This window comes from Triticum urartu, chromosome 5 (assembly GCF_003073215.2).
Source record: "Triticum urartu cultivar G1812 chromosome 5, Tu2.1, whole genome shotgun sequence".
In the NCBI taxonomy this organism is placed as follows: domain Eukaryota; kingdom Viridiplantae; phylum Streptophyta; class Magnoliopsida; order Poales; family Poaceae; genus Triticum; species Triticum urartu.
Genome location: NC_053026.1, coordinates 515,515,185 through 515,539,310, shown reverse-complemented (window position 1 = coordinate 515,539,310; position 24,126 = coordinate 515,515,185). Strand labels below are relative to the sequence as shown.

The 24,126-nt window shown below is 50.0% G+C and overlaps 2 pseudogenes; both read left to right on the top strand.

Annotated features, from left to right (window-relative positions):
* Positions 1-11,440: 11,440 nt before the first annotated feature.
* LOC125507265 lies at positions 11,441-12,371 on the top strand (annotated as a pseudogene).
* Positions 12,372-16,277: 3,906 nt separating this feature from the next.
* On the top strand, positions 16,278-21,925 carry LOC125507264 (annotated as a pseudogene).
* Positions 21,926-24,126: the final 2,201 nt, after the last annotated feature.

Below are 24,126 nucleotides of genomic sequence, written 5' to 3'. Positions count from 1 at the left end.
TGATGGGCGTCCTCTTTGGAGACAAAGATCACTTCCGCCGAGAGTCAGTTTGGTTTGAGGTGGTGGACCTTGAGAGCCCCTACCATGCATTACTTGGCCGACCCGCCCTGGCCAAGTTCATGGCAGTCCCCCACTACGCCTACCTCAAAATGAAGATGCCCAGTTCCAGGGGGATTCTGACCGTAGCCGGTGACTACCGGAAGTCATCTGCCTGTGCGGCCGAGAGTAGTCGGCTGGCCGAGTCCCTGGTGATTGCGGCTGAGAAGCGGCTCCTTGACCGGGTTGTGGCGATGGCCGGCAAGCAGCTAGAGGTGTCGCCTAACCCAAAGGAGTCAGAGGCTGAGGGTTCGTTCAAGCCGGCCAAAGAGACAAAGAAGATACCCTTGGATCCCGAGCACCCAGAGAGGTACACTGTCGTAGGCGCAAACCTTGACAGCAAATAGGAAGGTGAGCTCGTCGATTTCCTCCGTGAGAATCGGGACATCTTCGCATGGTCCCCCAAAGACATGCCAGGTGTACCGACGGAATTCGCCGAGCACAAGTTACATGTCCGATCTGATGCAAAGCCGGTCAGGCAGCCCTTGCGCCACCTATCAGAAGAAAAGAGAAGAGTTGTCGGAGAAGAGATAGCCCGACTCCTAGCAGCCGGCTTCATTATGGAAGTATTCTTTCCAGAGTGGCTAGCCAACCCGGTCCTGGTACTGAAGAAGAACAAGCAGTGGCAAATGTGTATTGACTACACAAGCCTCAACAAGGCTTGCCCCAAGGACCCATTTGCTTTACCAAGAATTGATCAGGTGATAGACTCCACAGCCGGATGCGAGCTGTTGAGCTTTTTGGATGCATATTCAGGATATCACTAGATCAAGCTGAACCCGGCTGACAGACTGAAGACCGCCTTCATCACGCCATTTGGAGCCTTCTGCTACCTCACCATGACGTTCGGCTTGAGGAATGCCGGCGCCACCTTTCAACGTTGCATGCAGAAGTGCCTCCTCAAGCAACTCGGCAGAAACGCCCACGTCTACGTGAACGATGTGGTGGTGAAGACGGAGAAGCGTGGAACACTGCTGGAAGACCTCAAGGAGACCTTTGAGAACCTACACCGATTCCAGATCAAGCTCAACCCTGAGAAGTGCGTCTTCGGAGTACCAGCCGGCCAACTCCTTGGCTTCCTGGTCTCTAAACGCGGCATAGAGTGCAACCCTGTAAAGATCAAGGCCATTGAGAGGATGGAGGTACCCAGCCGACTGCTGGACATGCAAAAGTTCACCGGCTGCTTGGCGTCCATCAGCCGATTCATCAGTCGGCTGGGCGAGAAAGCTCTCCCCTTATACCAGCTCATGAAGAAGACTACTTTTTTCGAGTGGAACCACAAGGCGGATGAAGCTTTTCTCCAGTTGAAGAAGATGCTGACTACTCCACCCGTTCTGGCGGCTCCGACTCCTAAGGAGCCTATGCTCCTGTACATCGCCGCCACCAGCCGGGTAGTCAGCACAGTCATTGTAGTGGAATGCAAGGAGGAAGGCAAGGCACTACCTGTCCAGAGACCGGTATATTACCTGAGCGAAGTGCTGTCGGCCTCCAAGCAGAACTACCCCCACTACCAGAAGATGTGCTATGGCGTGCACTTTGCCGCCAAGAAATTGAAGCCTTACTTTCAAGAGCATCCAATCACTGTGGTCTGCACGGCCCCACTTGCCGAGATCATCGGAAGCTGAGATGCTTCTGGCCGAGTGGCCAAATGGGCCATAGAGCTGGCTCCCTACACCATCCACTACCAGCCCCGCACTGCCATCAAGTCACAAGCACTGGCCGACTTCCTCGTCGACTGGGCCGAGACCCAGTACCTACCTCCAGCGCCCGACTCCACCCATTGGCGGATGCATTTTGACGGCTCCAAGATGCGCACCGGCTTGGGAGTCGGCGTCGTCCTCACTTCCGCTAAAGGCAACAAGCTCAAATACGCACTGCAAATCCACTTTTCCGCCTCCAACAACGTCGCCGAGTACGAAGCGCTCATTCACGGGCTCCGACTTGCCAAAGAACTTGGCATTCGCCGGATCCTGTGTTATGGCGACTCGGACTTAGTGGTCCAGCAGTCGTCTGGCGACTGGGACGCCAAAGATGCAAACATGGCGAGTTACCGTTTCCTCGTGCAGCAACTCAGCGGATATTTCGAGGGGTGCGAGTTCCTCCATATGCCAAGAAACGACAACGACCAAGCAGACGCCTTGGCACGAATCGGCTCTACCCGCCAAGCAATACCATCCGGCGTCGCCCTTCAACGCCTCCTCAAGCCGTCTGTCAAGCCTTCACCAGAATCAGACTCCATCTTTGTGTCGGCTCCTCCCGAAGAAGTCGGATCCGACTCCAGAGCCCCGGCAGATGGTACGGGGATTTTGGTAGATGGCTCCAAAGCCGCCACAGTCGAGGCCGGCCCAGGGACTGCAGAACACGGCCCGGGGACTGCGGCGGCCGGGCCGAAGACTCCAGAACTCGGCCCAAGGGTTGCGCCAGTCGGCCCGGGGACTTCATTAATCCAGCAAGCGGTTGTTGACTCCAGCCCGTCGCCTCCCAGCCCAGCCGCCCTCGTCCAAGTCGTAGTTCTGGCAGTCGAAGAAATAGCAGCACCCTCATGGGCCCAGCCCATCCTGAAATTCCCGGTGAGCAAAGAGCTGCCGACTGATGAGACCTTAGCTCGGCAAGTACAACGCCGAGCGGCAGCCTACACCATAGTCAACAGAGAGCTGGTCAGGCGCAGCGTCACTGGTGTCTACCAGCGCTGCGTAGAGCCAGAGCAAGGCCAAGCAATTCTCAAAGACATCCATCAAGGCGAGTGCGGCCACCATGCGGCCTCAAGAGCACTCGTCGCCAAGGCTTTCCGACACGGTTTCTTTTGGCCAACGGCCTTAGAAGAGGCCAAGGAATTGGTCCAAAAATGCAAAGGGTGCCAGAAGTTCTTCTCCAAGCCGCATCAGCCGGCTTCTGCACTCAAGACCATCCCCATTGTCTGGCCTTTCGCAGTTTGGGGTCTAGACATGGTGGGACCATTCAAGACGGCACGAGGTGGCTTAACTCACTTACTTGTCGCGGTGGACAAGTTCACCAAGTGGATAGAAGCGAAGCCAATCAAGAAACTGAACGGTCCGACTGCCGTGACTTTCATCTCCGACATCACAATTCGGTACGGCATACCACACAGCATCATCACCGACAACGGCGCGAATTTTGCCAAAGGCGCCTTGGCCCGTTTCTGTGCGACACAGGGCATCCGACTGGACCTAGCATCCGTCGTCCATCCACAGTCAAACGGCCAGGTGGAGCGAGCAAACGGCCTCATCCTGTCCGGCATCAAGCCTCGACTAATCGAGCCTCTGGAGCGCTCGGCTGGCTGCTGGCTCGACGAGTTGCCAGCCGTCCTCTGGAGTCTGCGCATGACTCCAAACAAGTCAACCGGCTTCACGCCTTTCTTCCTCGTCTACGGTGCTGAAGCCGTCATCCCAACGGACATAGAATTCGATTCCCCGCGAGTCACCATGTACACCGAGGAAGAAGCAAAAGAAGCATGACAAGATGGCGTCGACCTGCTGGAAGAGGGCCGGCTGTTGGCACTCAGCCGGTCCGGCATCTACCAGCAGAGCCTGCGCAGATACTACAACAGGAAGGTCAGGCCGAGATCTTTCCAGGAGGGCGACCTCGTGCTCCGATTAATCCAGCGAACAGCCGGCCAGCACAAGCTGTCGGCACCTTGGGAAGGCCCCTTCATCATCAGCAAAGTGCTGGGCAACGACTCCTACTACCTGATCGACGCTCAGAAGCCCCGAGCACGCAAGAGGGATGACTCCGGCAAAGAGACAGAGCGGCCATGGAATGCAAATCTCCTCCGAAAATTTTATAGTTAAACGCAGTATGTATCACGCTACCTTTTGTATTAAAAGTACCAAGACTTCGGGGCCCCCGAGAAGAGCTCGGGGACTACCCTCTTTTATCTATATGATAAGAAATATGCCTTCGAGTATATTAATCTTTGTTATGCCGCTTGGCACCGGGTTCGACTAGTCGGCCCGAGGACTTGCCGTCCTGCGCTATGAAATGCTTCCTGCAGCCGGACAAGTAGTGTGTGGCGCCTAAACCGTCTCCTGCCAGAAGCCGCAGCTCGCAGAGCGACTGTCTAGTGGGCAGGAGTAAGGAAGAATGGGCGTCCACATGAAAAATGGCTAAGGAATCAAAGCACAAACATAGCTTAAGGCCGGCTTCCAGCCTTTTTTCACAAACCGACTCTTGAATAGTCGGCTTGCCGCCTTCTACCCGACTTGTTAAACAACTCTAAAAACGGCTAAGTACTTGCCTTCCCAAAGTGACCAAGAATTTGATCCAGCAGCAGTCCGTAGAGCGGCTGTCTGACTGACAAAGACGGCAACTGAGGGAAGACGGCAAAGGAAAAAGCCAAAAGAACAATGAGCAAGAAAGATAGAAGTCGGATGAATATTTACATAACAAAGGCCCTTGGCCGAATCTTCGAGCAGAATTTCAAAATATACCCCGCGGGTGGAATTGTGCAAATTAACAAGTTCTTCAAAAACTATTAGAACAGATAAAACAAAGACAAGGTGGCAGCCTAGGGGCGGCAGACGAGTTTGGAGGATCGGAGGAGACGGCGGTGGTGGATGTTGGGGCGGCCGGTTGGGCGGTCTCGGCTTGATCACCTCCGGCAGCAGTCGGCTCGGGCGGGCACGGCTCGTTGCTGGAGGCGCGGTCGAGCTGAGGCTGGCCGTCCGCTCCGTCTTCCGGTGCCTCTGTCTCGCTCCCGTCCTCCGCCTCGTCTTCCTCCTCGACGCTGGAGCCGATCACCTCTGCCGAGTCCTCGCCGTAGTCGGGGTTCAGCCCAAACCACTCCGACGGCACCTCCTCACCCTCTTCAGCCCGCTCGGGGACAAAGATGCTGGTGTCGGTGTACTCGGCGATCGCCGCCGCACGCTTGACAAGGGTGTCTTCCGCGGCTGCCAGCTCCAGCTGGGCCTCTGACCGGAGTGTGGCCAGCCGGTCTAGGTCCAGCCCCGGATACCACGCCTTGACGAATTCCAAGGCTCGGCGCGCTCCGGCCTGGGCCGAGGAACCCTTCCAGGCCTCAAGATGGCCAGCCGCGACCTCCAGCCAGTCGGCAGTCTGACTGGGGGTGCGCGGAGCCTACACGTCTGGCCACAGGGCGGCGATCGCTTGGACGCCGACACGTTGAAGCCGGCGCAGCATCTGGTGGGCCGGTCGCAGGCGAGCCCTAATGCTCAGAATATGCTCGTCAAGGGTCCGAGGGGAATCAGCGGCGATCTCTGCGCCACCCGCCCTCCGCTCCTTGCGGTCGGCCTCGATAGCTTGAATGGCGGCCTGCGAGTGGCCGGGGAAGAAGTCTGCCAAGATGGAAAGAATGAAGAACAAGTCAAAAAAACCAGGAGTCATCTCGACATATAGTCGGCGGCTCGAAGAAGGAAAGCAAAGAAGCTCACCGTCGACGAGGTCCTCGATCTCGTGGAAGCCGGAGACCAGCATTGCCTCCTTGTCGGTCCAGGAGGAGCGCTCGCTCGCGAACTCGGCCAGGAGGGTGGCCTCCGCCTCTTCCGCCTCCTTCTGCGTCTTCGTAAGCAGCTCCTTCTACTCTGCCAATTGTGCGGCCAGCAGATCGCGCTCTGCGGCGAGCTTGCTGCACTCCCCCCCCCCTTGGCGCGCAACGCGGAGTTGGCCTCGTTCAGCTGCTGTTGAAGAGTGGCATTGGCCTCTGAAGAGAAAGAAGAAAGAAGGCGTTAAGTCATCAACGAAGAAGGTCGCTGGGGAGATCCGGCCTGACTGCTCAGCAGTTGGCCCGAATCTCGGGGACTACAGCCCGTGGGTGCGCCAACGCGCCCCCGCAAAGAAGAAAAAGGACTCACTCTGGCTCTCCGACAAGTCAGCAGTCCGCTTGCCTAGCTCTTCAACGTTGCGGTTGAAGGCGGTGACATGGAGGTTGTGATAGTCCTGCAACAAGTATTTCAGAATAAAGGTTAGTACCTGGAACTTACCAATTGGAGTTCCGGGCCGCCTGCTCAGCAGCCGGCCCAAAACTCGGGGACTACACCCAGTGGGTGCGCTGGCGCGCCCCCATAGAGAGGAACAAGAAAACAGGGACAAAGGAGAAAGCATACCTGGATGGCTGCCCGCGATGCCAGGTGCACCTTGGTGCAGTTTTGGATGGCGTCGCTCTCAGTTTGGACATCTAGAAGCGCCTGGTTCAGCAGGCCCGTGCTGCCTCCTCGCACCCACCCAATGGGCGCGGCACTCGTCGCTTCGGTGTCTGGAATTGTCGAGCTGGCGGTGCCGATCTCCAAGGGGTGTGGCGCCGAAGTCGCCTTCTCAAGACGGCGGCGCGTTGGCGAGCCGACTTGAAGGAGTAGCCTTGCCACGGCCTCATCTTCAGTCGACGGCAAGGGTGGATCCGCCGGCTATTTGCCTTGCGCGCTTCTAGACGGCGGCGGGGGCGGTTGTGGCGGCGCGACCGCGTCCGGCATGGGGGCGTCGCCGCCGCCTCTCTCCACGATCGGGAGCTCGCCGCCGGCTTCCCCTGACTGCCCCGTGAACTCCGGGGGCGGCGACGCGGAGTTCAGAGGGGTGACGAACACCGCCGACCGCCGGGGCGCGACTTCCTTGGCCGGCCGATTTGCCGCAGCGGCGGCCTCGGCCGCCTCCAGCTTCTTCAGGGCGGAGGCCTCCGCCTTCTCGGCCTCCGCTTTCTCCCGGCGGGCGGCCTCATCCTCCTCGCGCTTCTCCTGCGCGTTCTGCTCCGTCGCCTCCCAAAGATCGGTGGCGGGGTCAATCCGCCGAGTGGTGGCAGACGTCTCCACCGACCCGATAACGGAGGCGGCGGCAACCCTCTCAAGAGTGAGGGGAGCCCTGAGGCGAGGAAAGCATATGAAAAACTCAGATAAGATCAACAAAGAAAAAATAAGGATAAGGGACGGAGGCGCTTACGTAGAGACCAGCGGCGGCTTCTTCACTTCCTTGCGGAAGCGGTTGGCTTTCGCGGTCGCCTCTTCCCGCTTGGTCGCGGCGGCCGCTCCCTTGAACTTCTTCGACCGGCCACCAAGCGTACTCGGCCCGGCTCGGTGCTACTTCGCACCGCCTTGAGCGTCCAAGCCGGCGGAGGAACTCGGGCTTGGCTGGCCGGCTTTTGGTTGGCGACGCGGGGCGACTTCTCCCTCGGCCTCGTCGTCAGGCCAGTCGGCAAAAGTGGCTGAGGGCCTGGAGCCACCTTCTTCTCCTCCTCCTCCCTCGGCGTCGGCTTCCATGGCCGCCGCCCCCAAGTCAGGATCGTCGACATCTCTCTCCGCCCGATCGGGGACAAACTGACGAGCCGGCCCCGCGGTGCCGGCCGAAGGAGGGACGAGAGGGTTCTGATTCAAAACAAAAAACGGTCAGACTTGACAAGTCGGACTCGGCAACAAAAGAAACAGAAGAAGAAGGAAGATGACTTATAATAGGCGGGGGGTTGGCGCGCGAATACGGCTCCTTGCCGAACCGCCAGTCCGCCGAGAGACCGCAGTTCACGATGTAGTTCACCGTGTTCGCCACCTCCGCGTGAGGCATGTCCTTGGAGCACATCCGACTCGGGTCCCGATGACCGCTCATCTGGCAGATCAGGTGAGGTCGGCCTTGGAGTGGGAGGACTCGGCGTGCCACGAAGGCGGCCAGCAAGTCGGCCCCGATCAGGCCCTCTGACTACGTCAGCACTCGGAGTCACGCGACGGCGGCGGCACCAGTGGGAGACGGCGTCTTGGCTCGGTGTGACCAGCTGGGGAGCCCTCCAGCCGGCGCGCCGGCTTCGTAAGCCGGCAGGTTGACCCAGTCGCCTTCTGGGGCGACGTTCTTCACATAAAAATAGGACTGCTACCACATCTTCACCGACTTAATCAGTGTGATGGTGGGAAACGGATTGTCGGCCACTGATCTCCGCATCGCGATGAATGCACCGCACTGGGCCGGCATGCCGGCGACGTGTGTGCCGAGCTTGGACTGGAAGAACTCACCCCAGAGCTCGATGGTGGGGAGAACGCCGAGGAAGCCTTCGCACAGGGCGGCGAAGTCAGCCAGCAGCACCCCAGGCCGCGCATAAGGTGCGAGCGAAATATGACCCGCTCGCCCTCCACCGGCACCGGAGATATTTCTCCCTCCGGCGCGAGGCGGACCCGCACTAAGTCCCTGTCGGGCAGCCGCCGTGTCTGGCGGAGGATCTCGATGTCTTCGTCGTCAACCTCGGAGCCATCACACACTCCGGAGCGAACAGCAGGAGGCACGGCGACGGAGGAGGAGCTCATCGTTGCGGGCGCGGCGTGGTTCGGAGCGGCAGCGGCAAGAGGAAGAAGAAGCAAGAAGGAGTGAAAGGAAGTGGGGAGAATGGGCGCGCGTGCTTCGCCGCCCCCCTCCCCCCGCCTACTTGTAGGCTCGTGGGCTGAGAAGTCAAGGGGGCGGTCGTGGGATTAACTGCGCCCGGGACCCCACGACCCCCACGATTTACCACACGAAGTTACCACATGCAATAACCGTGCGGGAACCCCAACCGTCTGCGCGGCCACAACGGATCCGTTCGCATGCCGAGGCGCGGTAGTGGCGGGCCCCGCCTGTAGGCCTGTCCCGTCGCGCGCGTGGGTGAGCAGACTAGCTCCGCCATGTGGCGCCTCGCGACGGGTCAACCGCGGGCGGCAACCCGGAAGCTTATTAGGCACGCCGCCTGAACTCCGCCGCGACGTTCAAACTTTTTTAGGGGCAAGTCGGCCTTGAGCAAGTCCGACTCCAACTAGTCGGCTTGACAGAAGACGGCTAGCGAAGCCCAGATCCAACCGTCGGAGAAAAGAAACTGTTGAGGCTCCACGACGTGTCGCCCTCGGAGCCTCACCAGCTTCGGGGACTACTGTCGGAGTAATGGGCCACGGGTAGGCTAACCCAGGCCTAGAACCTTTCAAGACATTGAGGCAGACTGCGCCCTCGAGATCCCAGGACGAAGAGCTGCCTTCTGAGGAGTCGGCGGCGAGGCGGCCGACTGCCCACTCGCGGCCGAGTCCCAGGAACGGCTTCAGGGTAAAGCCGACTCCTGACTGGCGACTTCCATAGAAGCCGGCCTTGGGGAGTCGGCCCGCGACGCCAACAACCCCCATGCCCTCATAAAGAGGGACGGGACGGGGAGTGGCCATAGTATGGTCCACTCCCACCCCTTTTCCATGAGCAGGCGTGGCTACAGTACGCCGTACCCGCGGAGATCTCCGCGCGGCGCGACACTATTGCCATGTCGGCCCTGACGTCAGCCCCAGGGGGCGGAGCCCTGTGCCCACGACGGCCTGCTGGTACGACCCAGGGATGATGGGACCCACCAGTCGGCGGGCGTACGAAAGACGGTGAAAGCACCACCAGTCGGCCCGGATGTGAGTCGGCCACCAGAAGTCGGCCGGCCCCTCCCACGGGCCCCACGCGCCATTAATCAGACACGACAAGTAGTGGCCACAGTGATCGCCCGCCAGACGGCGGAGCTGTCGCCACGACCTCATGACCAAGCTTGCGTCATTAGAGGCACGGCTACAGTAATTTGCAGCCGGCAAGACCCGCCCGCGGCGGACGCGGCCTGTCGGCTCCGTACCGAGCCAGTCGGCGGGCCCCAGGAGTCGGTGGATAAGACGGCGGCCAGAGAGACTGATGGCTGGGCCCGCGCCCAGCCAGATTACCATTGTACCCTTGGGGGGTAGGCCTATATAAACCCCTCAGGGCATCCATGCAAAGGGTTGGAATCCATTAGCACTAGACCAGATCGTATAGGAAGGAGAGAGCTAGCCTTGCCTTCTCCTACCTCCAGGAAACAGCTCGAGGAGCAACCGTGTAAACACTTTGCCATAGTGATCATGCGGAGACCCCGTGGAGCAGCAGTAGAGGTATTATCTCCCCGGAGAGCCCCGAAGCTGGGTAAGATTCGCCGGCGTGCATGCCTTCGCCTTATCCCGTTTTCAGGCACCGGCGACGTTCTACTCGCCCCCACCATGATAAGCCATCCTTTGGCATATGTCGCACCAAATCCCCGACACAAGGGATTCTAACAAGATTTTGCAAGAGAATTAAATTCTAGCTTTTGACTAGATTAGAATCAAGTTGACACTAGAAACACTTATAACAAAAATAGGCATGGGTATGAGGACTTATGCTTACAACCATATATTTGTGTCGAGACCATTATGATTTTAATTTGTGCCTTCAAAGTCATCCATCGAGATGTTCCTGCTATGTATCAAAGTGGGGATGTGCTCAAATTACGTCTTGACTGACATGTGTCATGCATCAAGAGTCAGTTATCCAACTGAATGCCCTATCCATTGTGCGGGTTGTCTCGGTAATTAACATGGAAACAAACAAAAGCAATGGGCGTTTAATAACTACGCCTCTTGTATCCCCGGAGATAGGATCCATGTTATCATACTAAACCTTTCTGTCTTGGTGTTCAGAATAACACATCACAGTCTTCCTGCCCTTAGCCTCTCTGTGGATCGTTCTCCATGATCCTTGGTACATGTAGGGATGAAGAACACGAACGAGACAAGAGACAACTACAAAGCAATTTTATGTTATACATACGAGGCGTTAATTGAAATACTTCCATCGATCCCTCCAACAAATACATTGGTTTGTAGGGCTATACCTCAACCCATGTCCTTACCAAACTACTCACACATGAAGATCAGATCACATGAAGAAATCATTGAAGAACACATCCTGAAATTCGATTGATTGATAATATGTCTTACAATAGATGTCAGAAGGGATACACGATTACAAAGTATGGCTAGGTGGCTGAGAACTATGTTCGTGATGAAGATAGTGGTCATGGAGATGTAGATGGGAAATGGCGGCAACTAGGGTTTATGGAGATGACTACTGTGAAGATGGCAATGTGTGGCGTCGTGTGTTGCTCTTCTCGCGTTGGGCCTTTTATAAAGGGTGTTCAGGGATACGTTTGGTTTCCCACAAAATCACAACCAGGCCCGTTGTATGTAGCATCTTTTTGGTGTTAGGCTGTTATGTTATATGCAAGTATTGTTGGGCCTGCATGACACATTTCTTAAAGGACCTGCCTCACTGGGAACGGCCAAATCGACAATTTCCAACGAGCCATGCTTGGGCGATGCAAGGAAGCGCAAATGGGTGGCTCGCTAGAAACGTGTTAGCAGTTAATCACCTTATCCCCCCATCCCCTTCCTTCTTCTTCTGTTGTCACCTGCGCGACAGCCGCCACTGCCCCGACCTCTAGGAGGGTGAGTTCGTCGCGGACGACGACGATGGCCGCTATCTGCTCCAGCACTGCCACGGCCTCGGCCGCCCAGAGATCAAGGTGTGTCGCCTGGAAGACATCGTCGATGGGGACGCCCTGCTGTCGTCCATGCCCTCGCGCGAGCTCGGGCCCAGACCCGCCACCTCCTCCGGCGCCGCATCCAAGTGCCTCTCCTCCTACCACATCTTCACCGAGCACCTGTTCAACCCCGCCGGCGCGGCGCTCGCGTCTGCGTGCAACCGCCCAGACGTCCACCACCTCCTCTCCGTCTACTACGATGAGACGGCCAAGCACCTGCTCAACCCCGCCGCTGTAGCGCTCGCGTACGCGCGCAACCACCCGAACGTCCATGGCCTCCTCTCCACCTACTACAACGAGACAGCCGACGCGTCCTTCCTTTACAGCAACCTCCTTAAGGACATCGAGCAGATCCGCCTCCACTACCGCCCGCTCCAGGCCACGCGCCGCGGCAGGCTCGTCCCCGGATGGAGCCTCACCTATGTCTCCTCCGTGCTCGGGAGGCCCTTTACTATGTTGGCGGCCATGCAGGGCAGGCTCGGGGACGCGCGAATCAGCTCCACGGACCTCCTCAAGGGCCTCGACTCCGATAGGAAGGCCGCACGCCATAGGATCAGGACGCTCGCCCGGCTCAGGCAGGCGCTCGTCGTGGCCGTCCTCGGCGCGTGCGGGCGACGTTTGCGATGTTCCCGATGATATCGCCAGCGTGGCTGGGGCTCTTCACTTCAGCGGCCGAGGGGCGCGTCGAGCGCTGGTGCAGCTGGAGGCCGCGGCAAAGGGCACCTACATCCTCAACCGGGACATGGACACCATCAGCCGACTGGTGGAGTGGATGCGGGACGAGGGGAAATACATGATGGTGCTGTTGCAGCTCTGCGTAGCGGAGGAGGCCAACACCAGAGCCGGCGTCGGGAAGGGCGGAGCGCGGGCACGGGAGCCCAGGGCACGGACTTGCTGCAGTGTGCGCGAGCTTGGGTGGCGGCGACACACATCATTGTTAAGTGGTGTTGTTAACTTCTAGTCATATGCATGTATGCAATCAAACAACGGATGAAAAATGCTTCATGATGACAAGACTCATATGTAGGCAACCAAACTACTTGACAACTTTGCTTTTTGCCTTGTTTTTTTCGTAACCAGGCCCAGCATAGACTGACTCGTTTTTTGCCTCTCAATCGGGCCATGCGCAAAAAGTAACCAAAAACGTCACAGATGGATCATATGAAACTGTTGGCAGTCCATACGACAATCCATACGAGCGGTGATCGTCATATAAAACACCGTCTTTTGCTTTGACTCCTCTGTTGCGCCTCCCACTTGATCTCCTCTATCTCCACTTTACTCATTTTCATGTATTGGCTTGATTTCGTCCATTAATAGCTCATTTTCCATGGAAACAAAATAAATGTCAGATATTTGCAAACTCTTTGCATTCATTAGTCATTAGCGGCAATATTGCAACGAATAACTTGGTTCTTATGAAATATCTCAGTTTAAACTTACGTTGAATGAGTGTAAAAATAACACTCATCAACCCCTTCAAACTTAAACTTGATCATCCTCAAGTAACATAGAGAGAAATCTGAACCGTAAGGAACTCAGGTGTTTAAACTGAATTAATGAGAAAGTAAGTCCATATTTTTCCGACCAAGACATAACAGGTATGTGTAAAAAACTTATATGAACGCTGAATACATGATCTAAAGGCTTGCACACACATACCCCGTCATTTATGTTGACGTTGCTAATTTAAAACAAAGATGACTAAGCTTAAAGATTAATGGAATCGTCATAAACGACTGGTTAATGACGTGATAATTCATTGAGCCATGTCCGCAATTATCTCAGCTGGTCCATTTAGATGACAACAGTTGTGGTAACTTGGATGATGCTCTACTTCAGTGTACTGATATGCAATTTAAATAAAATCAACTACATATGTAAGCGTAGTTCCATGATTGGGAAAATTGGCGCGTGTGAAGGTCATGTCGCTTGTGTCCGCAAACATAAAATTCAACTAAAAAAGAAGTTTAATGACAAAACCCCATTTAAAACGTTGAATTAGACATGTGCATGGGTACTTGGGTGACCCAAAGGTCCGATGTACCCAACACGGAAGCGTGAAATATAAAAAATATTAATTAAACATTATAATATGAAAATCAAACAATGACTAAATCATTATTCTTAACACCAAATTTATGCAAACAAATCTATGTCTTGATTGTTAGAAGGACAGTGGTATCCCCAGCCCATCATGATTCAGAAAAACACCAAATTTGTACATTTAGGTTTTTTTGCAAGAAAACTTCATATCTATTCATCGGCTTTCAAGGTAGTATAAAGAACACTAGAAATAAAAAGAACATTCAGATCCATAGATCACCTAGCGATGACTACAATCACTGGAGCGAGCCGAAGGCACGCCGCCGTCATTGCCCCTCCCTCGTCGGAGTCAGGCAACATTGTTGTAATAGACAGTCAGGAAATCGTCATGCTAAGACCTCATAGGACCAGCGCACCAGAACAGCAACCACCGCCGATGAAGAGAAGCGTAGATCGAAGGATCCAACCTTTAGACAGACGTTGATGTTGGCTAGGACTACGTCAGTATTTCCCAGAGAGGAAGGGATGATGCAGCACAGCGACCATAGGTATTTTCCTTAGTGATGAAACCAAGGTTATCGAACCAGTAGGAGAACCAACCAACACAACGTAAACACCCCCTGCACATAAATAACAACCACTCGCAACCCAACGTGTTAAAGGGGTTGTCAATCCCTTTCGGGTAACGGTGCCAGAAATTGGCAAACGAACGTGAGAAAGTGTAATAGATTGAATAAATATATCGCAAATAAAATAAAGCGCAGCAAAGTATTTTTGTATTTTTGGTTTAATAGATCTGAAAGTAAAAGGCAAAGGAAAAGTAGATCGCAAAGGCAAATAATATGAGAAAGAGACCTGGGGGCCATAGGTTTCACTACTGGCTTCTCTCGAGAAAAATAGCAAACGGTGGGTGAACAAATTACTGTTGGACAATTGATAGAATTTCAAATAATCATGACAATATCCAGGCAATGATCTTTATATAGGCATCACATCCAAGATTAGTAGACCGACTCCTGCCTGCATCTACTACTATTATTCCACACATCGACCGCTATCCAGCATGCATCTAGTGTATTAAGTTTATGAAGAAACGGAATAATGCAATAAGAACGATGACATGATGTAGACAAGATCTATCTATGTAGAGATAGACCCCATCGTTTTAACCTTAGTAGCAATGATACATACGTGTCGATTCCCCTTCTGTCATTGGGATCAAGCACCGTAAGATCGAACCCACTACAAAGCACATCTTTCCATTGCAAGATAAATAGATCAAGTTGACCAAACAAAACCCAAATATCGGAGAAGAAATACGAGACTATAAGCAATCATGCATAAAAGAGATCAAAGAAACTCAAATACTTTCATGGATATAAAAAGAGATAGATCTGATCATAAACTCAAAGTTCATCGGATCCCAACAAACACACCGCAAAAGAGTTACATCATATGGATCTTCAAGAGACCATTCTATTGAGAATTCAACGAGAGAGAGAGGAAGCCATCTAGCTACTAACTACGGACCCGAAGGTCTACAAAGAACTACTCACGCATTATCGAAGAGGCACCAACGGAGGTGGTGAACCCCATCCGAGATGGTGTCTAGATTGGATCTGGTGGTTTTGGACTCTGCGGCGGCTGGATCAATATTTCATCGACTCCCTAGGGTTTTGGGAATATTGGGGTATTTATATAGCAAAGAGGCGGTCCGGGTGGCACCCAGGTAAGCACAACCCACCAGGGCGCACCTGGGCCTCCTGGCGCGCCCTGGTGGGTTATGCTCTCCTCGGAGCACCCTCCAAGCGCAGCCAGGGCCCATTAGGTGTCTTCTGGTCTATAAAAAATCTCCGTAAAGTTTCATGGCATTTGGACTTCGTTTGGTATTGATTTTCTGCGATGTAAAAACATGCAAAAAACTAGCAACTGAAACTTGACACTATGTCAATAGGTTATTACCAAAAATGATATAAAATGACTATACAATGATTATAAAACATCCAAGATTGTTAATATAACAGCATGGAACAATCAAAAATGATAGATACGTTGGAGACGTATCAGACGTATGTAGACAAACGAAGACTGGATCCACCGAAGACAAACGCCAAACGGATCCCACGAGATCCGCCGGAGACACAACTCCACATGCCCTCCGACGATGCTAGAAGCTCCGCCGGGACAAGGGCTACATGGGGAGGGCCTTATTCCATATTCAGGAAGCCGCCACCGCACCGTCTTCTTGAGCATGGCACAAACCTAACAAAACTTAAAAAACACCTACAAACTGAGCCCTCCCGCCTATAAGGGTCGGGATCCACCATGCCTCCATGGTCCAAGAACCATAGGAGGCGAGGCGGACCGGCGGCGGAGCCAGCAAGAGGCAAGGAAACCCGAGCGCCTTGGTCACATGAGGCTAGGGCGAAGGGGTACGTGGGTATATTCACAGTGTACTTTTAGGTTCTTATTAGCACGGTTTTTTAAATCCCGTCACAGGTCTACAATGAACTATGATGTCAAATTTCAACCTCAACTACATAATTATTCATATTAAATCTTGAACAAATAATTAACATTAACCATGTACATATTATAGGTAGAGGTTAAGCAATTATGTTACAAAAAACATAAAAAGAAGTGTAGATGTAGGAAAATATGTAAATGATAAGAGATAAATAGATTCAGGTAGCGGCAAGTCATGGGGAAAGGCGGGAAGGGGTTGTTCTGCTCGCGAGCACACGTGAGCACGGTATCCTGGCGGCTCGTTACTTCATCGGGATGGGACGCGTTACTTTACTGAGCCAGGCAGTCGACCATTTTTAAATCATGTGAAAAGGAAATACGGTCGACAGGCGACGACAGCTCCGGAGCGCGTGGATGCCGCCGTGACAGGAGAATGCCCGAGCCGTGGCTTGGGACCGTGATCTTCTCCTGATCCGTGGCTCAGGAATTCAGGTTTTCGGTAGGCGGCGGTAGGCCGAAGAGTAAATGACGGATGAGGACAAGTGCCGGGCTGTCTCCTACCTCTGGCTACGCTTTGCTGGATCTCCATCGATGGTTATGGCTCTCTGAGCAGCGGATATTGGCGGCGGGGCGGGCGCGGAGATTGCAGAGCAGTGGTTTGTTGGAATAATGGAGTTCCGTGTACAGCCTATTAGGAGGTAATCCCCTCCCCCCACGCATCCTTACTGCCTGCTATTCCTTCATGCCAGATTTGAAAAAAAAAGGATATGTATGATGGTCCTAGATTTGGCCGATGCGAGCGACAACGAGTTTCCGATGGAGCCGCTCTGCTTCCCCGCGGTGGCGATAGGTGCAGATGAGCTGCCCCCCATGGCAGGGGGTAGCACGGACGGCCAGATCTGTGCAGCGGAGGGGGGAGTTGCGGGCAAAAGGGATGTTGAACCACATGCATCCGACCAATCGATTCATCCAAAGACTCCAGGCTGGACTAGAAGGTAATCTCTTGGATTAGGGTGATTGGATTTGGGGACTATTTGTTCTATCAAGTTGTAGTTAGAAAATGCATGAATTGACCTGCAGAATTGTTGAATATTTTTTGCAAACAGAGATTTTAGGTGCATATTTTTGGGATAGAAACAATATTAAGAGTTTAATATATTGTTTGGACCTCGTTGCTTTCACTCTAGCCAGTAGTGAACATACTAGCACCGAACAGACGACTAAACATGGAAAATCATGGCATTTGGTTTTGCCGGGTGATCTCGAAAATTGCATAAACTGACTTGCTCACATGATTATTCTGTCTTCCAGGCAGCAGATTTCATTCATGTCTTCTTGTAGTGCAAACAAATTCCGTGGAACCTAAAATTGGTACATAGATTAGCATGCACCTGATGATTAAAAGAAGTCTGAGCAATATTGATTAGTTCACTGCATATTGGATCCTGACATGAGCAAGCATATAGCGCACCTGAGTTGATAAACTGTAATATCGGACTTTGAGTTGGACACAAACATAAAGGATCATCCCTCATAAATGGAAAATGATTTGAGAAGTGTGGATACCAATTGATTAATATAGCCGTATTTAGCATAAACACATGTTGGGAAAAGTGATTTTTTTTATTTAAGAAACAGGGTGAGAATTGGAGCAGCTGCTCCAGGAAGGACACCTAACCCTGGACGTCCCAGCGCCCTGTGGAAGGCTAATCGTGGATTCGCTGAGAAACCAGGGGATATTGTGATCGTGCCTGCAATTGGCACAAGCTTTGATACACTCGGCGAGGCCTATGACTTTCACAATATCTACTCCTGGGAGAAGGCGTTCGGGATAAGGCACGGGAAGAGCAGACTGAATGTGGAGAGGACAAAATGCATGGAAGTTTGTGTTTGTGCCGTATTCCACCATAACCATAGTTGCATAAAATTGTATTAATCTGATTGCTCTTGCAGTTCATCAAACATGACCCATGGTATTTTCTTGGAAATGGTTTTGCAGGGAAAACCCGGGGTGGAGGACACTTGATTGTGCCGATGCGAATGCCCTACACTGATAAGATTGCTCCGTTCAAAGGCCAATGGTTGGTACATAGCTGAGCATCGTGAGCAGCACAACCACTCGTTGTGTCCAACATATGGGCAGACAATACACTGGCATTTGCACAAGCACATTGATGTCTACAGCAGAGATCTGGTTGAGCAGTTGCGCCAGAACAATGTGAACCTAGCAAAAGTACACAGCATTATTGGAAGTTTTTTTGGGGCTCAATGGAGAAGCCCCCCTTTACAAAAAGAGCTCTGAAAAATTTGTGTGGCAAAATCACCAGGGTGCGGGCTGAAGATGATGTGAGGAAACTATGGAGGTTTTCGCAGAACTCAGTTCAAGAGATCGCCACTTCACTTATCGTGTGCAAGCAGACAACGATGGTCCGATAACAAATTTGATGTGGGCGAATGTGAGCAACAGGTTGCAGTACACATTCTTTGGAGACATCGTTACTTTCGATACGACTTACAGAACAAACATGTACAACATGCCATTTGGTCTATTCGTCGGTGTGAACAATCATTTTCAGAGTATCATCCTAGCTGGGGTTTTGGTTCGTGATGAATAAGAGAGAACATTTGAGTAGGTTTTCACGGAGTTCGTTAGGATGATGGGAGTGAGTGCGCCCAAAACAATTCTGACATGTTTGAACCTTTATAATACAAAAAATGTGTGGTTCATCCATTTCAGGATTGATGTTTTTGAAACATGGATTGTAATATGATTTAACTTGTTGTGCAGATCAATGCTGCGCAATGGAGTTTGCCATAAAAAATGTAATGCCTCAGACCGGTGCATCGATGGTTCAAGTGGCACGTGCTAAAAAAAGGCAAAAGAATCACTCAATTCATTGTACACCAAGAAGAGTGAGTTCAGGGCAGAGTTCCACAAGGTAGTGAATCACATGCTTACAATCGACAAATTCGAGGAAGCTTGGAAGATCTTGGTGGAGAAATACAATCTAAAGACTCACTCATACATGACGCAACTGTATGAAATACGGCACAAGTGGGAGAAGCCATATTTCAAAGGTGTTTTCTGTGCAAAGATGACCAGCACACAGCGCATTGAACGTACAAACAACATGCTGAAGAATAATGTTCCACCGGGTTGTCCAGTGAATATGTTTATCAAGAAGTACATGAGACTTCAGTTTGACAGGGAAGCAGAGGAGAACTACGAGGAGAAACAGACACAAATAGTAAGATTTATTTGATGATTGACAGTATATATGAACTGCTAGCCCAGTAACTAATTTGGTTTATCTGTGTTTCAGAGTAGGCCTCTACAATGCAAACTTAGCTATCGATCGTCATCCTGGTAAGATATACACATGAGCTATGTTCGAGCAGTTTGGGCATATACTCTATGAGTGTGGGGCATACCAAGTTGAAGAGCTTGAGAAGGGGAAACTTTATCGTGCGATTCACATGGAGGCTGCAAGGAGAGAAAAGTGTTGCAGAGTGTCGTACGAGGTAAATGTACTGGAAGGGGGTGATGAACTTGAATGTGAGTGTGAGCCATTTGCACACATGGGTCTGCTATGCAGCTATGTTTTAAGGTATGGTCACTTTGCGGTTGGACACATTTGTGCACAGCCTATGGTGAACTAACGGAGAAAGTTAAAATGTGCAGGTGCTGGATTTCATTCATATAATAGAGATACCACAGAAACACATCGTCAAGCGGTGGACCAGAGATGCACGCGACATACTACCGCCTCATCTTACTTAATATCTGAGAGATAATGCCCACAATAACCCATTCAGCTTCAGGCATTTCAACATGTACATGCATGCCATGGAGCTGGCGCGGATGGGTGACACAAGTGTTGAGGCCTGTGAGAAATTCATGTCTCTCAGTAAGAGTTGCTTGATATAGATATGCAACACTTTGCAGAGGTGAAGGATGGGCTAGGAGGATAGCTTAAAATGGAGATGTCGTTAATCAGGCACCAGTGCAGGCGACAATTCTTGATGGAAGTGGAGGTGCATCTATCGGAGCTTTGAATGCTGAGGCTACTTCAGTGAACAAGTGGGAACATGCTGGCTGGATTGTTGGCTCCAAAGAAGCGAAAAGAGATGGGTCGCCCAACAACTGCCCAGGAGAAGGCGCCATACGAGGGTCTAAGCAAATGGACGAGGTTCTGCACGATATGTCGTCAGCAGGGGCATAAGAGGACAACCTGCCCAGACCTGGCGATATCCTGAAGCCTGTTCGCAAACCGGCAAGGTGCAAAAATTGTGGCGTTGAAGGTCACAGGCGAAACAACTACAAAAGAGTAGGTGATCTATGGATGAGCGCCATCTTTTTTTTAGAAAAGGAGGATGACCCCCGGCCTCTGCATCTGGATGATGCATACGGCCACTTTATTAATTATTCTCACAAGACCTTACAAAGTCATACAACAGTAAGACTAAAGCCGCCGTCGGATGAGCGCCATCTGATCAGTCGCTTCAAGTTTTTCTATGTGCTGTTTTCGTGAAGAGTGTAATTCTGTAGAACAAAATGTATCCGGTGGTTACTCCCTTTGTAGCACTCCCAAATGGTTGCTGAGTGTGCTGGTCTGCTGTTAGTCATAACAATGCCTTGATGGCTTGTTTTACAATAAACATGAAACTCTGTCACACGATGCTGTGTTATTTTATTTGAATTTGTTGGCTATATGGTCGTGCTTTCTGAAATTTTCAAACAGTGGTGCTGACAAGTCTGAAATTTGCAGGGTCGTGGAAGCACATTCTGAATTTACAAACTGATTTTGAAGATAGTATGCATGCTGCTGGTGTATTGTTTTGTGAAATGTTTGGTATTATGGTCATGCATTCTGAATGTTTCGGCAGTATGATCACCAGGTACTAGTATATGGTATATGGTAGTTCATCCTTATTTGTTGACAGACTGAACATGCCTGTGCATTGGTTTGCTAACCTGGCTCATATAGTCTGACGACTGCGCTTACCTTTGCAACAAACATGATTCTTGTTCACCGAATTTTAAAAATAGAGGTTGGCTATGTTTGCCTAATGAGATGGGACATGCAAATTAAACAGTGGACAGGTAGCAATGTGCCTTGTTGACAAGTGCATGCGACTGCGAGGCTCCGCGCCCTGTGCTATGCCGATCCCATTCGAAGGTCAAAATGCAAGAGCGGGAAAAAAAAAGGGCAGGAAAAATACATAAGCAGCGGGGTAGCTACTCCTCTGCGTATGCCTGCACCAGTTAAGCCATTCCACCATTCTTCTGAAGAGGGGTCTGAACGCTACAGGGGAGTTCTTGCCATGGCTCCTACTCTGCTATCTCTCTCAGTGTCAGGCATTACGAAATTGGATCTAATGCAGAATCTGGATGCAGTTTCGGCAAAGAAAATATTCAGCGAGAAGAAAAGTGAAGGAACGAATCATGGGGAGGAAGATTGGTCTGCGGGTGCGGTGGTGCGGAAGAATAAATGAGACAACGGTCGGCATGGGCTCAGAATCCGCATCGTAACGGCCCACCACGTTGCGCCCACGTCTGAGCCGGAGCCCAGGTGATAAACGGCGTACCAAGCCCGTTATGCCAGATATGGGCCCGTGCGACTGTTCATACACGCATATACGAGAATAATACCTGTGCCTATACACGTGGGATTGTGGATCACGAGAACGATGTGCGGGAAGGATACCGAGCGCACCTGTGCGCGAGCTCAGAATAGCACTTCCGGGAAAGGCGTTGCTACATTGACATGGTGGTTACCTCTTGCCGTGGTTCCTTGAAACTATGTGGTTAAGCGTAAAGTCTGAGAAATATTTAAAGTTGAGGTCTGATTCTTGTGAAGGATTGCCGTGGAATTTCTCGAGTCTCAAATCTTCCGTACAACAGAGAGCGCCACCAAGGACCAGGTGTTGTTGTCGAGGCTCCAGGAAGCACTGACATCCCAGATTAGCAGTACCGATGGGGGCACCGGGAGTCCAAGGTGAGTCCAAGGCAATTCTTTTTTAAAGGTCAGGCGGGGGGCAAAGCCCGAACTGAATCATTTTCGTTTTTTAGAGTCACTACTTAATAAAATCAACGACTCAATCTATTATATATTATTATCTCACATTTTCAAAGAGGAGGTAAGAGCAACCATGTTAAAATTTGCCTTCAGTGGCCAATTAATTGCATGTTCACAATCCGTAGTACCATATGTTCACGATTTTTCCATTGTTTGACAAAATAACCGAGTTCAGGATTGATGGGTGATTTCATATTCGGATGTACTCCAGAATGTGAAACAGCTTTCGTGCGGAGAGATTCCTACAAAGTAATAGGCTGAAATAAGCCATGATCAATACTTCTGTAAGGCACATAATACAATTCCATTTTTAAAAGCCAATTATTTTAAATGGTTTTAGAATATTGCGCAATTAACTCGGCGGTTTTATAGTTTAATGCTCAGGTCTGATAAACACAGTAGCTAGGATAAAGTATATCGGTGTATAATCTATATTTACTAATAAAGTGATTAGTGCTTCTTCTTGTACGTCACGGAAATTGCCTCCAAAATTGTAAAATATTACCCACCAATGCCATTTATAAGTGACAAAAAAAATCACACAGGAGAATCCCCAGCATGGGCGGGCCCACACTAGGGACCTCCTATACTGTGCTCCCGTTTGGGCCGGCCCATGTCCGGGTGGCCTGGATTTTTAATTTTGTTTTTTAATTTTATTTTTTCTTTTTCGTTTTTATTTTTTCTACTTCAAATAATTTGTGACCAAAAAAAGTTCAAAAAATCTAATAACGAGAATTTTCAAATAAAGTATTCTATAAGTCATAAAAATTTTGTGGATTAATTTTTTTTGCAGTTTCTTATTTTTCACACATTCAAAAAATATTCACAATTTTAAAAGCATATATTCAGGAAATAAAAAATGTTCATGATTTTGTAAAAGTTTGTGAATTAAAATATGCTAATGAAAGTGAACAAAACGTTCATGAAATTCAAAAGATGTTCATGAATTGGAAAATATGCTAAAAATTCAGAAACTATTTGGGAATGACAAAATAATTTATTAATTCATAACAAGACTGTTGATTCAATAAATGGTCATGCATTTCAAAAAAATTGTAATAAATAAAAAATGTTTGAGAATTTAAAATTTTGTTCCAGAAACTTCCAAAAAAATGTTCATCTATTCTAATTTTTTTCATTTAATAAATATGCTATTTTTGTGACATTGTTATAAAAGTGTTTACAAATCGTATAAATTGTTCATGAATTCAGTAAATGTTCATGATTTTGGAAAATGTTTGAATTGTTTTAAAATTGTTTACGAAATTGAAAAATTATCACGATTTCAAATACGTTCACGAGTTAAAAAATGTTCATGATTTTGAAAACTTGTTCACAATTTCACGATATTGTTCACCTGGGCCGGCCCACATAATAACGGCTGGAAAAATACATTTGAGAATTGCCCCTCCTGGGCTGGCACATGGAGTAGCAGCCATGCATGGCCGTGAAAAAAAATCCTATAATATTTGTGAGCTACAAAGGAATAGAACTAGAGACAAATTTCTCATGGAGGCATATAGTTAAATAGTAGAGCTTGTGAGTCTTTCTGACTATATAGCCGCGCAAATTTTCAAGAAATAACTGTCGGGGTATATCAGAATATTATTTCTTTTTTTTAAACATGTCTTGAAATTCAGAATAATTCTGTTAGTTATCATTTTTTTACACACATTAATTTTTTTCAAAAATGCGAACAATGCTTCGATTTGTGAATAATTTAAAAGAGGGAATATTTTCTTGTATTTGTGAACAATTTTTGAAAAATAGGAACATATTATTATTTCCTGAAGTTTTTTTTGTAAATGAGGACATTTTTTGAATTTGTGTACACAATTTGAAAGAGGATACATTCTTTGAAATTGTAAACAATTTTTGAAACATCCATATCTTTTTTTACACTCTCGAAAAAATTGATTTTGTGATTTTTTTAAAAGAATGTTTTTTTGAAAATTCTTATTAAAAAAAGAATTTTATTGAAAATTCCAAACACTTTTATAAACAAGAATATTTTTGAAATTTTGAACAAAACTTGAAATTTCTAAAAAAATGAAAACATGAACTTTTCAGAATTTCTGAACATTTGGTAATATTTAAGCTTTATAGGGCTTGATGTGAAAACAA